The sequence below is a fragment of the Heterodontus francisci genome, chromosome 12, assembly GCF_036365525.1.
Source record: "Heterodontus francisci isolate sHetFra1 chromosome 12, sHetFra1.hap1, whole genome shotgun sequence".
Lineage (NCBI taxonomy): Eukaryota > Metazoa > Chordata > Chondrichthyes > Heterodontiformes > Heterodontidae > Heterodontus > Heterodontus francisci.
Genome location: NC_090382.1, coordinates 107709009 through 107726320, shown reverse-complemented (window position 1 = coordinate 107726320; position 17312 = coordinate 107709009). Strand labels below are relative to the sequence as shown.

At 43.9% G+C, this 17312-nt stretch overlaps 1 protein-coding gene across 7 annotated transcripts in view; it reads left to right on the top strand.

Moving 5' to 3' along the window:
* Window positions 1-17312, top strand: part of ndst1b (N-deacetylase/N-sulfotransferase (heparan glucosaminyl) 1b) — a 301326-nt gene that overhangs the window by 189861 nt on the left and 94153 nt on the right. For 2 of the 7 annotated variants that reach the window (XM_068044051.1, XM_068044044.1), the window contains exon 3: window positions 6361-6551. The exons of 2 other annotated variants lie outside the window; for them this stretch is intronic. The gene's annotated coding sequence lies outside the window, so the exon portion shown is untranslated. Of the gene's footprint in view, window positions 1-1894; window positions 2021-6360; window positions 6552-17016; window positions 17176-17312 lie in introns of all 7 variants that reach the window. 3 more of the 7 variants (XM_068044048.1, XM_068044047.1, XM_068044049.1) reach the window with 3 other exon arrangements.

Genomic DNA, 17312 nt, shown 5'->3' with positions numbered 1-17312 from the left:
GGAAAAACATCCTCATGATTAAATTATCCTGTAAGTTGTCTCCAGACTGCCACTCCCAGTGCAGCACTGAGGGAGTGCAGCACTGTCGAAGCTACAGTTTTTCAGGTGAGACGTTAAACCGAGGCCTGTCTGCCCCATCAGCTTGACATAAAAGATCCCATGGCACTATTTGAAAAAGAGCAGGGGTGTTCTCCTCGGTGTCCTGGCCAATAGTCATCCCTTAACTAGCATCACTAGAATTGATTATCAGGTCATTATCACATGGCAGTTTGTGGGAGCTTGCTGTGTGCAAACTGGCTGTTTTGTTTCCTACATTGCTAGAGTGACTGCAATAAAAAAAACACTTAATTGATTGTAAACTATTTTTGGATGGCTTGAGGTCATGATAGGTGCTATATAAATGCAAATTATGTTTCTTTCTTTCTCTCTTTCGATTGGTTAGTTGTAGGAGTGTCAGTGGCATGAATTAAAAATACAGCATTTCATTACTCTGCAGTTTCAGGCGATGGGAGCACGGGTGTCATTTTCAGAGTCTCACAACATAGAGCTGAAACTTGCAGACTGGATGTCTCAAATTCTTCAGTTTCCAAAGTATAATGCATTTTAGCTCTATCAGATCTGCTACCTAATTTAAAGTAGGTGACAATTGAACAGCTCAGCAAACCTTATTTGTTCAGGTGAGATTCTACGGCTATGTTAGTCTTGCTCTTTACTGCTCTTTCCAGGCTTTAGCAGTAAGGTCATAAAATTACAAGAGGACATTTGTCTGTTTCCATGATTTTTGTTTATTTGTTCTTGGGATGTGGGTGCCCTTGGCAAGGCCATATTTAGCACCCATCCCAAGTTGCCCCGAGATGGTGGTGGACCTCCCAACACTCCTACTGTTATGTACAAAGTTCCAGTATACTGATATATCAATGATAAAGGTTCTTTCTCCAAGTTGGCAGTGTGTAACCTGAAGGTGACGGGGGTTCCATCATATTTCTGTCTGTGTCCTTCTCGGTCACAGGAAGCAGGTGCGGTGCAGTAAGCTCGGTGAGCTGCGGCAGTGTATCCTGTAGTTAGTATGTACTGCAGCCACAGTGTGCTGCTGATGGAGGTGCTGGATATTGACTCCAGTCACAGGCAATATTCCCTCTAAGCTGCGCGGGTCCACAGCTGCGTAGCAATTGGGAATGTGCTGCGCAGGGAGCAAACAGCCTGCGCACAAGCAATGCTCCCTTTAGCATGCGCGACCACATGTCAATCTTAAAGGGACCACACAGTGTAACTACTGGACGTGTGCAGCAAACAGGAGTTAGAGGGAACATTGGTCACAGGAGTGATGATCAAGTAACTGCTCCGTCCTGAATGAGTATTGTTTGTGGCAACACCATCCGGGGAAGTGCTTAGCATTCCATCGCACCTCCAACATTTTCATGCTGTTCTCTGCAATGTTCGAACTACGTCATGTCAGCAGCCTGATAGCAGAATGGATCATACAATATTGAACTACTTGCTCAGAGGTCATGAGTTCAAATCCACCACAACAAGCTGTGCATTTGAATTGAATAAATCTCGTAATTTGTGGACTAGCTCCAGGAAAATGAGCTGATGACCTTCAGTCAAATACCCTAACTGGCACTCACTGTTTAGACCCACACGAGTTTTCCGGTGGCTGTAGATTGTCCTGCAGAAAGAGCAAGTGTCTTCAAGGGAGAAAAGTGGGTTGGTTGGGAAGGTGAGTGGGAGAAGCGGAAGAGAAAATGTCTTTTTAAGTCCAATACGGAAACTCTGCTTCCACAATGGTTAATGGCAGAGAGCCTTGTTTCGGATTTGCACATGTAATTATTCCTTGTGGTTTAGAGGGACAATCTTGCAATGAAAAGCTGATCTCCCCTTCAATCTGTTTCAGCTGTTCTCCACCTCCAAACATTGCCTGGTCCCACCAGCAAATGACTGATGTTGACACTGTGCTGTCATGGGAACCAAGAAAATAATTCATTCTTGCCATTTTGTTGACAAGACTTGCAAGGATTTGGTGAGTCGCCATGTGATGCATTGTCAGCGCTGCAAGACTGTTCAAGAGATGCTAATTTGTTTTCCCACAAGCTTGAATGTTTTAAACCCTAACCTTGCTGAGGATATGGAGCTTTGATCAAGATGTTGCATTGTTTGTTGTGTTTTGTTTTGCCAAGTCCAGTGCCACAGTTTAAACTAAATTCTAAAATTGGTTGAAACAGAAGTAGCAGTTTTCACTTCAGCCCAAGGACGTTCCCGGTGACTGGAAAAGAGGTAAACCAGTCAACAATGCAAATCCTTCCCCACCCCCACCCCCTCCGAGGTGTCCCTGAGCTAAGGAGGAGGAAATGCCAGGAAGTTCCCTCTCCATTAACTCTTTTTGCAAGATCAATTTGTGTGGATATCTGGCGAAAACTGGACCAGACCACTCAGTGAGGTCCCCATGGTTGAATAGCTTGACGAAGCTTACTATCTGCTGATGTTGGTGGAGCTGTACGCGAACATGTCTTCAGTAGAGGAGAGGATAAATTTAAGTGTGTAAAGAGAAGTGTTTTGCCCTGATTGTCCTGCCTTCTTGTCCTGTTTTTTCCTTCCTTTCATGAAGGCACTGACTCTTGCAGGCATCTGGTTCTACAAGTACGATGAGCTTCTAGTGACTTTCCCCCACATTCCTCTCCCGTGAGCCCAACCAGTGAGCATCAACAAGCTATTTGATTGGAAGGGAGCATTATAGCTGGGCCACTGCTGTTTGCTGACATCCACACCCGGGCACTTTTCAGTGAGAGTCACTAATCAGGGCAAGAATCATAGCTGATTTTCCGACCTCCACCACCGTCCCCACCCCACCCCCAGCTCTCCAGCAAGCTCAGCACAGATGAGTAACCAAGCACAGGATAGAAACAGAAAATGCGGGAAGTGCTCAGCAGGTACGGCAGCATCAGTGGAGGGAGAAATGGGCTAAATTTTCCCGGTCCCGTGGAGACATGTTTGGAGGCAGTTGGGTTGGGAGAGCAGCGGGAAAACCTGTCAGCACGGCTCCGCAATGCTGTCCCACCTCCGCCTGGCGTTCCCGGGGCAGGCTGCCATGGGAATCAGCAGTCCGTTCCACGGAGGCAGGCAGGCAATGAAGCCAATTAAGGCCCCAATCAAAGGCCGTTTTCCACCAGTCCTGCAACTTTTGCAGTGTCGCACAGGCATCGCCCCAATCCTCTGCTGTGTCGGGAGCCCGACAGTGCTGCAAAGGCAGCCTCTCGCTGGGAGGCCTTTGTGGCTGAATTAGCATCAGGAGGCTTCAGTGCTGACAGGGGTCCAGGAATGGCCGCAGGCCCTCGTCTGGACTGGTCACTCTTATGTCCTGAGGCCCCTCAGAGTACTTTGTCATCTCTTTCACCACTGATGAGGGAGGCCTTCATCTGCGCCTCCATTTTGAGGCACCCCATAGGTCTCCCTCTTCTCCAGCCGGTTCACCTCTCCCAGTGCGGCTGCTATCCAGACATCACTGCAGGCCCTCCTATTTGGACTCCCACTTACCTTAGTTCTAAAGATCAAGGCATAGAATCAGTTTGGGTGGAACTAAGAAACAGCAAGGCACAAAAAACATTGGTGGGAGTTGCTTGTAGGTCACCAAACAGCAACAGTAATGTAAATCACGGTATAAATCAGGAAATTAGAGGTACGTGTAACAAGGGTATTACAGTAATCATGAGGATTTCAATTTACATATAGACTGGGTAAACTTTATTTGTACTAATGTTATGGAGGATGAATTCTTGGAATGTATGCGAGATGGTTTTTGAGAGCTGTATGTTGAGGAACCAATTAGGGAATGGATTATTTTAGATCGACTATTGTGCAATGAAAAAGGGCGAATTGATAATCTTGTAAAGGAACCTTTAGGAAAGAGTGACCATAATATGATAGAATTTTACATTAAGTTTGAAAGTAATGTAGTTCAATCAGAAACTAGGGTGTTAAATCTAAGCAAAATAAACTACAAAGGTATGAGGGGAAAATTGGCTATGGTGGATTGGGAAACGACATTAAACGGTATAATGGTTGGCAGGCAATGGCTAACATTTAAAGAACTAATACATAGTTTACAACAAAAATACATCCTTTAATGCACAAAAACCCAGCATGGAAAGTGTTCCAACTGTGGCTAATGAAAGAAATCAAGGATTGTATTAGATCAAAGGGAGAGGCGTATAAAGTTGCCAAAATATGGTAAGTGTGAAGATTGGGAGCATTTTAGTATTCTGTAAAAGAGGACCAAGATAAAGATTAATAAAGGGAAAACAGAATATGAAAGTAAACTAGCGAGAAACATAAAAATGGACTGTAAAAGCTTCTGTAGCTATGTAAAAGGGGAAAGATTAGCAAAAATAAACGTGGGTCCATTGCAAGCAGAGTCAAGAGAATTTATAATGGGGAATAAGGAAATGGCAGAGAATCTAAACAAATACTTTGTGTCTGTCTTCATGGAGGAAAATATTAAAAACCTCCCAGAAATAATGGAGAATCAAGGGACTGGAGTAAACGAGGAACTGCAAGATATTAATATTAGTAAAAAAAAGTACTAGAGAACTTAATGGGACTTAAAGCAGATAAATCCCCTGGTCCTGATGATCTACATCCCAGAGTGTTGAAAGAGGTGGATGTAAAGATAGTAGATGCATGGGTGGCCATCTTTCAAAATTCCATAGACTCTGGAATGGTTCCTGCATGCTGGGCCGGCTCGGGATCTGCATATGGTCCTGACATCCATGGGAAACTTCACCCAATGTTTCAGGTCAGTGAGCTTTCATCAGAATTGGGATGCTCTTATCTGATCTGAATGGCTTAGCACCATAACAGGCAGTGCTGGGATGGGGAAATTGACGTACTGAATCATTGGGGATGTTCAGCAATAGTCTCCTCCAAATTTACACTGCCATATGTTTAAAAGTGAGAACTCAAGGATATAGGGAATATTGTAGTGTCTTTCTTTTGATTTCTCACAAAAAATAAACAAAACATACTTTGTTTGGCTACTTGCAAGAACATTGAAGTCTCCTTCACTAGGTCAAAAGGCAATTAAGCTAGTTGAGAATAATGCATGATCTGTGTTTGCAACTGACAGCTCTAACAATTCTTCTACAAATATCCCCACTGTTTCTGTTTCTGTCTTGTCATCTTGAAATGTGGATCAACAAGTTCCTGCACGCGAGGGCAATCCAAACCTTGACATTAACTTTTGTCCAGTGGGATTTAGCCACGGTCTGATCTGGACCCTTTCTGTCAAACCACTACTTCTCCATCCTCACTTGACACCTGCAACAAAAGGGACAAAGTCTTGAATTCATATGGCGCCTTTCAGGACCTCAGGAAGTCCCAAAGCGCGTAACAGCCAAGAAGTACTTTTGAAATGTAGTCACTGTTTGTAATGTAGGAAACGTGGCAGCCATTTGTACACAGCAAGCTCCCACAAACAGCAATGTGATAATGACGAGATATTCTGTTTTAGTGATGTTAGTTGAGGGATAAATGTTGGCCCAGGATACTGGGGGGAACTGATTGTTCTGCCTTCACCTCCAGTTAGGCCTGGGGCCTTTTGTGGCATACTCTCAACTGTTAGCTTCTGGAAAACAAAAACCTTGCTCGACCATATACATCCAGGCCTACCTAGAATAACCCAATCCCAGGAAGAAGCCAAAGCTATCAGGAAAGATAGCGATGTGAGAAATCTGGTACAGAAAAATTAATGAGAAGAAGTCAATGGCTTGGATAATGTTAGTATAGCAAACACTGGCCTCTTAGAATCATAGAAAGTTTATGGCCCATTGTGTCTGTGCCGGACGAAAAAAAAAGAGCCACCCAGCCTAATCCCACTTTCCAGCATTTGGCCCATAGCCCTGCAGGTTATGGCATTTCAGGTGCACATCCAGGCACCTTTTAAATGTGATGAGGGTTTCTGCCTCTACTACCCTTTCAGGCAGTGAGTTCCAGACCCCGACCACACTCTGAATGAAAAAAAGAATTTGCTCATCTCCCCTCTAATCCTTCTACTAATCACTTTAAATCTGATACCTAATCACTCACCTATCTGCTAAGGTAAATAGGCCCTTCACTTCCACTCTATCCAGGCCCCTCACAATTTTGTACATCTCAATCAAATCTCCCCTCAGCCTTCTCTGTTCCAAGGAGAACAACCCCAGCCTATCCAATCTATCCTCATAGCTGTAATTTTTCCAGTCCTGGCAACATCCTTGTAAATCTCCTCTGTACCCTCTCTAGTGCAATTACATCCTTTCTGTAATGAGGTGACCAGAACTGCACACAGTACTCAAGTTGTGGCCTAACTAGTGTTTTATATAATTCCAGCGTAACCTCTCTAAATCGTCGATCCAGCAACTATTTATCTGCTACACAGGGCAATTCCTCTGCGTGCTGATTCCAGTCTTGGATCTTTGCCACGTTTTGTCTGATTTGATATGGTTCAGCAGCAGAGTATTGCTGGTTTTATTTCCTGGAACCACACTCAGAAAAGGAACTTGGATTGATATAGTGCCTCGGTAGGTTCCAAAGTGCATTGTAGCCAATGAAGTCTTATTTTTAAAAATGTCCTCACTGTTGTATTGTTATAATTGTAATGTAAGAAATGCAGATACACATCACGATCCCATGAAAGCAATGTGCTACTGACTAGATAATCTGTTTTTTTTTGTGAAATTGATTGAGGGACAAATATTGGCTGGACCACCAGGGAGAACTCCCCTCATCTTCTTCGAAATAGTGCCATGGGAACTTTTACAACCACCTGAGAAGGCAGATGGGGCCTTGGTTTAATAGCTCATCCGAGAGACAGCACCTCTGACAGTGCAGCACTCTCTCGGGACTGCACTGGGAATGTCAGCATTGATTTTATGCTCAAGTCTCTGGAGTGGGACTTCAATCCTTAGGTGGTGCATTAACCCTCTAAGCCACTGGGAGTTTAATTAAAGTAAGATGAGAAGATAAAATCTAAGGGGTAAAAATTAGTTTGCACAGTGCCACTTCAAACCAGCGCTATGCAGATGACGTAGATTTGCCGGGTGGAAGATAGCGCACTCGGCCGCTACCTATGCAGCCAGCATGGGTTTCTCCTTTGATATCATCGAGGAAACCTACACAGGACGTGTAGGTAGTGGCCCATGGTGTTGTCTGCCCCCTGGTAAATCTACGTAGTCCACATAGCGCTGCTTTGAAGTGGCACTATGCAAACTAATTTTTACCCCTAAACTCTGTAAAATTAAAACAGTATTGAGTGCTCATTCGTGACTATTTTTTGCACAATTCCATTACTATTTACCAAACAGCAGCTGGGATGCCTTTGATGTGTTAAACAATTAGATCCAGATTTGCTGGTAAATTTCTCTTCCATAAGAATTACCTATATCACAAACACAGTCTTTAGTTGCCAGGATGATATGAACCGCTTGCAACAGGAGATAGAGAGGCTAACAGAATGGGCAGATGGAATTTAATACTGACAAGTGTGAGGTGATGCATTTTGGCAGAAGGAATAGGGAGAAGCAATATATACTTAATGGCACAGTTCTAAAGAGTGTGCAGGGACAGAGGGACCTGGGGGTGCATGTGCATCGATCTTTGAAGGTGGCAGGACATATTGAGAGGGTGGTTAGTAAAGCATATGGGATCTTGGGCTTTATAAATAGAGTCATTGAGTACAAAAGCAGGGAAGTTATGCTGAACCTTTATAAAGCTCTGGTTAGGTCCCGGCTGGAGTATTACATCCAGTTCTGGTCACCACACTTCAGGAAGAATGTGAGCATCCTTGAGAGGATCAAAAGGAGGTTCACCAGAATAGTTCCAGGGATGGGGGATTTTAGTTACAAGGTTAGGTTGGAGAAGCTGGGGTTGTTCTCCTTGGAGCAAAGGAGATTGAGGGGAGATTTAATGGAGGTGTACAAGATTATGACAGGCTTAGATGTTAGACAAGGAAAATCTGACCCATTAACTAATGGTGCAAGGACTAGGGGACACAGATTGAAGGATTTGGGCAAAAGATGCAGGGGGGATGTGAGGAAGCACTTTTTTAAGCAGCGAGTGGTAATGAGCTGGAACCCACTGCCCATGAGGGTGGTGGAAGCAGAGACAATGACTTCAAAAGGAAATTGGATGGTCACGTGAAGGAAATAGACTTGCAGGGCTAAGCGGATGGAGCGAGGAGTGGGACAGACTGGTAGCTCAGTGGCGAGCCAGCATGGGCTCGATGGGCCGAATGGCCTCCTTCAGTGCCGTAAATGACTCTGCGGCTCCAATACTCTATGACTCTAATTAATGAAGCTAACCAGTGTGATCTTAGAATATTTAAAACCTCAGCATTTTTATGATGTTCAGGATCTATAACTATCCTTCGTGAGCCGCACTTCATGGAGATGTGACAAACGCAGCTGGGCTGATGATGCCTTCACCCTGACATTTTGTAAGATAAATTGGTGCTGCTTCTAATTGCATTCCAAGGTTCAAGTGGTTGAGCGAGTATTCAAATAGGCGATATGTTGAATGAAGCACTTCCTCCTATTGCACACTCACTCGTGTGTTTATCGAAGCTGTTATCAGTGGATTTTTATTTTGTATTTTAATGGTTTTGGACCATTTATATCGAAGTATAGAACTGTTCCCCACTCAATCCCCATCTGACATTCTGGGCAGCAGTTCAAGTGATTGCAAAGGGAAAAGCTTAAATTTAACAAAGCACCTTATCATATCCCCAGAAGGCTGATTGGCCGGCAGCTCCATTAGGTGGGACTTCCTGCCTCAAGGAAGTGGAAGTCCTACCCAAGGCCTATTAAGGGCCTGGGGAGCGAAAAGTCCCAGCGTGGCTCCTTAGGCCCAGTGGAGGCAGGCTTACCCCCGACTTTTTGGCCGGTGGGTGGAGCCTCCCGCCCAACGTAAAACTCCAGCCCTGGAGTGGGCCTTGAACCTACAACCATCAGAAGTGAGAGTGCTGCCAACTGAACCAGCCTGCTGAAAACAAACATTAAACTGCATAAAAACAGAAAGTGTTGGAAATACTCAGCAGGTCAGGGAGCATCTGTGGAAAGAGAAGCAGAGTTAACATTTCAGATCTGTGACCTTTCATCAGAACTGGCAAAAGTTCGAAATGTAATAGGTTTTAAGCAAGTAAAGCAGGGGTGGGGGCTCAAGAGAACAAAAAGGAAGATGCGTGATAGGATAGTGGACAGGAGAGATTAACTGACAAGGAGGTTATTGAACAAAGGTAAAGAGAGTGCACTAATGGTGTAGTGAAAGACAAAGCATTGATGTAGAGAGAGTGTTAATGACAGAATAATGAGCAGCCCTAGCCAAAAGCACAAACATGAAAAACCCAGTTTAAGGCAGGCACATGGTAAAAAAAAGATGAAACAAAATAAAATAATAAAAAAGAAATAATAAAAAGGATCAGTCATGCTCTGAAATTACTGAACTCAATGTTTAGTCCGGCAGGCTGTAGTGTGCCTAATCGGTAAATGAGATGCTGTTCCTTGAGCTTGCGTTGATGTTCACTGGAACACTGCAGCAATCCCAGGACAGAGATGTGGGCATGAGAGCAAAGGGTGTGTGTTGAACTGGCAAGCAACTTGGAGCTCAGGGTCCTGCTTTCAGACTGAGTGGAAGTGTTCACAAAGCGATCACAAAATCTGCATTTGGTCTCCCCAATGTAGAGGGGACCGCATCGTGAGCAGCAAATACAGTATACTAAATTGAAAGAAGTACAAGTAAATCGCTGCTTCATTTCAAAGGAGTGTTTGGGCCCTTGAATGGTGAGGAGAGAGGAAGTAGAAGGGCAGGTATTACAGCTCCTGAGGTTGCATGGGAAGGTGCCGAGGGAAGGGGACAAGACATCGGAGGTAATGGAGGAGTGGACCAGGGTGTCATGAAGGGAACGATCCCTTCAGAATGCTGACAGGGGAAGATGCGTTTGGTAGTGACATCACACTGGAGGTGGTGGAAATGGCGGAGGATGATCCTCTGGATGTGGAGGCTGGTGGGGTAGAAAGTGAGGACAAGGGGAACCCTGTCACGGTTCTGGGAGGGAGGGGAAGGGGTGAAGGCAGAAATGCGGGAGATGGGCCGGACACGGTTGAGGGCCCTGTCAACCACAGTGAGGGGGAATCTTCGGTTGAGGAAAAAGGAAGACATTTCAGAAGCACTGTTGTGGAAGGTTGCATCATCAAGGCAGATGTGTCGGAGACGGAGAATCTGGGAGAATGGATTGGAGTCCTTACAGGAGGCAGGGTGTGAGGAAGTGTATTCGGGGTAGCTGTGGAAGTCGGTGGGATTATAATGAATATTAGTGGACAGTCTATCCCCAGAGATGGTGACAGAAAAGCCGAGGAAGGGAAGTGTCGGCGATGGACCATGTAAAAATGAGAGAAGGGTGGAAATTGGGAGCAAAGTTGATGAAGTTTTCCAGTTTGGGCTCTCTCTGCACTAATGCTTTGTCTTTCACCACACCATTAGGACACTCTCTTTGCCTTTGCTCCATAGCCTCTTTGTAAGTTAATCTCTCCTGCCCTCTGTCCTATCACACACCTTCCCTTTTGTTCTCTTGCCCTCCCCCCCCACCCCCGCTTTACTTGCTTAAAAAATAATACATTTCTAACCTTTGCCAGTTCTGATGAAAAGTCACAGACCTGAAACGTTAGCTCTGCTTCTCTCTCCACAGATGCTGCCTGACCTGCTGAGTATTTCCAGCATCTGCAGTAATTTGCTTTTATTAAACTGCATAAAATTGCCATTAAAGATGTTATAATGCTTCCTAATGGATCAGCTGGTACGTACACTGCCCATTGGAACTAAGACCTGCAAAGAGAGAGGCTCCAAGATTCGATGTGCGGTCTGTGCTGTGTTAGGCAAAATTTATCTTGACATTCCTGGGCTGTGGAAGGCAAACATCAGTCAGGCTTTGCAGCCAGGATCACTCTTGCTATGAACACTGAATGTGTGAATGTCAACTAAAGGTAGAATTGAGTTTGGCTCTTGGCATTCCTGCCCCCTCCTCCCCCCCACAAATCGTCGTCTTGCTGACACTCTGCAATAAGCTCAAATGTGAAAAATGGCCAGTTCCGTGACCTTGTGGAACTGCATCACTGCACAAGCCCTTGCTTTCTGGAAAGGAGGGCAGAAATTTGCAAAAACATTTCTAAAATATTGTAACTTTCCGATCAGACCTCTGTGTTTTGAACTGCAGTTTGTTAAAGTCACACTGATATAATCCCAATGACCTATTCCATTTTCCAATTTATACATGCCTTAACTGGTTAGCGAGAGAAAGAGGATAGACAAGGTGTATTGGCAATTGCTATACTGCCTGGATTACGTCATCTAGTGCAGAGTGAGTGGAATGGCTAAATCAAACAAGTGTATGTTGCATGACCGCAGCAGCTGGCTTAATGACAGCTCAATTCATCAATTCTTTAGCTTCTGTCAATTAAACTTTTTAATTAACTAATTATCATCAACTAATTAGCACAGCCTAACTTTTGAATCTTGTAACTACCCCAGTCTCTCGCCTAGGTCTAAAGCAGTGTTGTGCTCTTCTTGATTGGGTTCTCAAAATAGCAGTCAGGCTAATGTACAATGGGTCAACAACTTCTGGCAAAGCGCAAATGCATGGTTAAACTCGAATACTCAAAGGTTGCTGTCCCTGTTTCTCAGCTCTGCCATTAGTTTTGTAAAAAACAGCATCTTGCTGTCTGTCTCGCCATTGAACTGCATTGAATGGCGTGAAATTCTGTACTTGTACGACAGACGCAAACTAAATTCACCACAGAAAATTGGGGCTGGTCGGAAGTGAGGCAAGGAGCCTGTCCTGGAGCCATTTAAGATCAATGCATATTTAACTAGCTGGGATCCAGATAAAGGGAGCTTTTTAGCTCTCAGAGATTGATTTAGTAATGTGTAAAGTATCAATTACTGCTAATCAACCTGTCTCGCACTGAAAATGAACAACTACAAGTGTGGAGTCTCATTCCTTCAGGTATTAATTGTTGTTGAAGATTTTAAAATGCCAATTTTATCACTTAAAAAATGATTTTTCCTTCTATCTTTGTTTTCTTGCTCTCTCTAAATCCAATTTTTCTTTCCCTCTCTTTATTTCTCTGATTTGACATTGAATTCACCCACTCTAATTTACACTTCCTTCTCAGTCCTTGAGCTGTTTATTTCACAATCCTTCAATGTGATTGGTTAAGGAGATTGCCCTGCTCACTCTGGGATTTGCGGGTTTTCCTCCACACCCTGTTCAGCACTTTCAGCAAACTACCACACAAAACATTTAAAAATCAAAATGTGCAAGGCCAGTCTAACTAACGGCAAATGCCTTTTGCCCCTTTGTCTCAATGCACTTGGTAGCGCAGCTACAGAAAAGCACCTGTCTTGATATCTGCTGGTATTCCTAACAGTTTTGAACTGCAGGGAACAGAGTTGTATCTTTTTCATGAGTGGGATATTATTCTTATTTAAATTAAATAAGCAAATTGATGAAAATACCTGTCAATGACTGTGTGGTAATTTTAAAAAATTAAATATATATAACATTTTCACATCTTACATTTTCTTTGTGATTTATTTTGTTTTTTTATAAGTGGGTTTATTGCAAATCAGCCCGTTTCACTGACACATTTTGTATTTGCACCTTTAAATCTGTAACTGTGGACAGCGACACTTTCTCCTCCATCTCCATTCCATTACCGAGACCATTCCTGTCCGTCGTTACCACATCGCTCGCCTCTGCTCCTACTTCTATTCCATCCCACCTCCCGCTACTGTTCAAACCTAGCCCACTCCTTTATAACATCACTTTCTGACTTCTTTCCATCTGCACACAAGGGTAGCAGATGCAAGGGAACACCACCACCTACAAGTTCCCCTCCAAGCCACACACCATCCTGACTTGGAAATATGTCGCCGTTCCTTCACTGTCGCTGGGTCAAAATCCTGGCACTCCCGAACAGCACTGTGGGTGTACTTACACCAGATGGACTGCAGCAGTTCAAGAAGGTGGCTCACCACCATATTCTCAAGAGCAATTAGGGATGGGCAACAAATGCTGACCTTGCCAACGATGCCCACATCTCATGAACAAATTTTTAAAAAACACTCCCAATATTCACTCCATTTGCCAAGTCCTGTGTCTTCAACTGCACAAAGATCAAGCTACCATAATCCATGTCCTCATCAAACTCCAGTGGCCCCTGTTCCCAGTGAATTGATGTTAAGAACATTTTCTTTCCAAATCCCTCCATGCCTTCACTCCAGTGATTTTTGCCAGCGTGCACTCAACAAGCACCCTCAGCTCCTCTGACAGTGATCTTGTCCTCTTCTCCCTCTCCCTCTCTGGTGCTCTGACTGCCATTATGCCCCAGACATTCTGGAGCTCCCTAAATCCTTCCCACCCTGCTTTCAAAAGCTTTCTAACATCCCCTCTGTTCAACCAGACCTTCATCGATAACCCCCTTTCTTTTATATCTGCTCTGCAAAGCAATTTGAGTTTTTTTTTTAGAGTTGTGAAGCAAATCAGAAACTTGATAAATGTGCCATAAATTTAAAATTATGCCACTTACAGAATCTACCACAGATGTCTCTCAGCAAAATTAATTTTGCATGAAAGTGCTGGCAGCCTTGGGTTGTGCAAAATATTAATTGCAGGAATATTTCTGGATTTATAGGATTTGTGCCAAAGGATTAAACGTCGTTGCCCAGAGGGCTTTGGTGGTAGTGGCATTTGTTTTTTTGCTTCACAAGTCATGGAATGGAAAGATATCTTCTTACTTATAGTGAGATCACAAATGTATTGTTTATAATTGTGTTTACGATTACACAACGGAGAGACGAAAGAGGATGCTTAAGCTGTGGACAGCGCAGGTCTGAGAGCCAGGATCACTTACCCATTGCCTTAATCAGTTCTTCATTTTCCCACCAGTAATGCCCTCTGGGGTAACAGATTGATTATCCTCAGGAGGGGAAAGAAATCTGCATTTCCACTTGCAGCATCTGCTGTGTCAGCTGAAGCTATAATTTCAGAGCTGAAGCAGATAGGCCTTGGGGCCTGTGGCTTCCTGGGGAAAAAATTAACAGCCTTTATGTAGAACCATAGAAAGGTTATGACACAGAAAGAGGCCATTCAGCCCATCATGTCTGCGCCGGCTGAAAAAACTAGCCGCCCAATCTAATCCCACCTTCCAGCACCTACTCCGTAGCCTCGCCGGTTACAACACTTCAGGTGCATGTCCAGGCACCTTTTAAATGAGTTGAGGGTTTCTGCCTTCATCACCATTCCTGGCAGTAAATTCCAGACACCCACCACCCTCTGGGTGGAAAAGTTTTTCCTCATGCCCCCTCTAATCCTTGTACCAATCACCTTAAATCTGTGCCCCGGTAATTGACCTCTCCGCGAGGGGAAACAGGTCCTTCCTGTCTACTCTATCTAGCCCCTCATAATTTTGTACACCTCAATTAAGTCACCCCTCAGCCTCCTCTGTTCTAGGGAAAACAACCCTAGCCTATCCAATCTTTCCTCATAGCTGCAACTTTCAAGCCCTGGCAACGTTCTTGTAAATCTTCACTGTACTCTCTCCAGAGCAATTATGTCCTTCCTGTAATGGGGTGACCAGAACTGTATGCAATACTCCAGCTGTGGCCTAACCAGCGTTTTATACAGTTCCAGCATTACATCCCTGCTTTTGTATTCAATACCTCGGCCAATAAAGGAAAGCATTCCATATGCCTTCTTCACCATTCTATCTACCTGTCCTGCCACCTTCAGGGACATATGTAGTCTGCAGAAGCCTCTAATTATTTAACTGACAGTGCTGCAGCACCTTGCAAGTTAATCCCTCCAGAATGACTAAAATTCGGTTTATTATGTCAAAATTTGGTGTCTTTAAATGATAACAAATTATTCAATTGGTTTCAGAAGCTAGTTTGGCCAGTAAAGTAAATGCTTCCCCTGGCACTGAAGCAGATGTAAGACAGGGGCTCAGATCATCTGTTCCGTTCATTCCAGTATTGCTCCTGGAAGGAGTGTTATTGAAGGAAATGGCTCAGCGATGGGCAGGGAGATGTTTCACTTGACAGTGCACAGAAATCCTCGCAGTGCCTTCCTGCTGCTTTCATCACAATCAAGTCAGGAGATCGAAACCTATCCAGGAGGTCACATGGACTAAGATTTACCTATATGGACATTTATCATCTACATGTTGTGATCTCAGCACCAGTTAGGAACTGGTCCAGATTCTTCCTGAAGGCAATACAGAGTCAGCACCCACCGCACCAGCTGGCAATGTATTCCAGAGTATCACTACACTCTGGGCAAAGAATAACAGATGAACATCCAGTCTACTCCTATTCTCAAACAGTTTAAACTTGTGTCTCCTGGTCCTCCCCTATCGGTTAAACTGGAATAATCTATCATTAGGAACGCTATCTGGCTCCTTAATTATTTGGTAGGCCTCTATCAGCTCCCCCCAAGTCTACACTGCTCTAAAGTAAATAGACCAGGTTTCCTGAGTCTATCTGAGTAGCTGAGCTTCTTTGAGCTAGAAATCATTCTTGTAACTCTCTCCTCTGGACCTTTTACCAGGATATTATATCGCCCAGCATGTCGGGGGACCTAAACAGCGCAGAGTAGTCCTGATGCAATCTGACCAGCAACCTGTACAATGTCAAATGGTGTCCTTTCATCTATGCAGCCCAATATCTTGTTAGCTTTAGCTGAAGTTTCTCAACGTTGGTTATGAAACTGTCTTTACTCGTACCAAGTCCCATTCCCCTATCACCCCTGTGCTCACTGGTCTACATTGACTGCCAATCAAGCAATGTCTTGATTTTAAAATACTCATCCTTGTTTTCAAATCCCTCCATCACCTCGCCCCTCCCTATCTCTATGACCACCTCCAGCTCCACAACGCTGCAAGATATCTCTGCTCATCTAATTCTGCCCTCTTGTACATTGCTGATTTTAATCACTCCACCATTGCTGGCCCCACCTTCTGTTACCTAGACCCTAAGCTCTGGACTTCCCTTCCTACATCTCTCTGCCTCTCTACCTCACTTTCCTCCTTGAAGACACTCCTTAAAACCTACGTCTTTGACCAAGCTTTTGGTCATCTGACCTAATGTCTCCTTCAGTGGCTCGGTGTCATATTTTGTTTTATAACACTCCTGTGAAACGCCTTGAGATGTTTTATGTTAAAGGTGCTATATCAAACATAAATTGTTCAGTGATCTGTGCACAATATAACCAAGATCTTTTTTCTTTCGACCTCTTTCAATATGGTCCCCTGCAAATGGTACATATATTCTGTGTTGTTTGACAAATGTACCTGACACTAAGTTTATCGAAATTAAATACCATTTGCCAAAGTGTGGCCCACTCCCCAAACACATCGCTATCTTTGCTTGCACTCCTCTCCTGTCTTAATCCTCGCAGAGATTTTGCTATCATCTGCAAACTTGCTTACCATATTCCCTAACTGCTGTCCAGGTCATTAATAAAGTCCTTGAAGAATACTGGGCCCAGGATTGATCTGAGGGGGGAGGGAGGGTGGGTCTGAGGACACCATTAGCAACAACGTATATTATTAAGTCTCTGAGAGATGCACAGAATCAAAGTTGGAATCTTTCTTTTCATCAGGTTGCTTAGTAAATAGAATTGTTTCACATGTTTAACAGTTTGCTCTGCTCTGTTCTAAATATGTCAGTTACAAAAAGCTTACATGATTCATTTTGTCCTATGGGCAGATCTGTTGGACTGAAATAAGTGGGACGGGAAAGCAGCATTGTACAGAATAGAATGACCTAATTAAAAACATACTCACATTACAGCACACCAGCTGTCCTGGACAGTGTAGATATTTGAAAATAAAAGTAGTTCAGCAAAGGTAAATGAGTTTACTCCTTGGATGACTATGTCCATTTTTTTTTAACACCGCTATGCATCCAAAAATATGAGATTTGACCTTTACATAGAAGCCTGTGTGGACAGGATCGGATGTGGCTGTGGTACCCCACCTCCACCCACCCCATAGGCACCTGGGTGAGGTACTTACTGAGTGACTGTCGGCACCTGTAGAATCAAATCCCGAACAATTAGCACCTTGACAATGGACAAAGAGAAAAGGAGTAATTGTGAGTGAGAATTTCCATTGCCTCAGAGAGTATTGCAAACAGAAAATTTAAGTTATTTGTCTGTACTTCGTTCTCAGTACACCTATCAAAAAAATTAAACAGTCTGTCGACTTCTTTAACTGAAAAGTCCTTTGTCA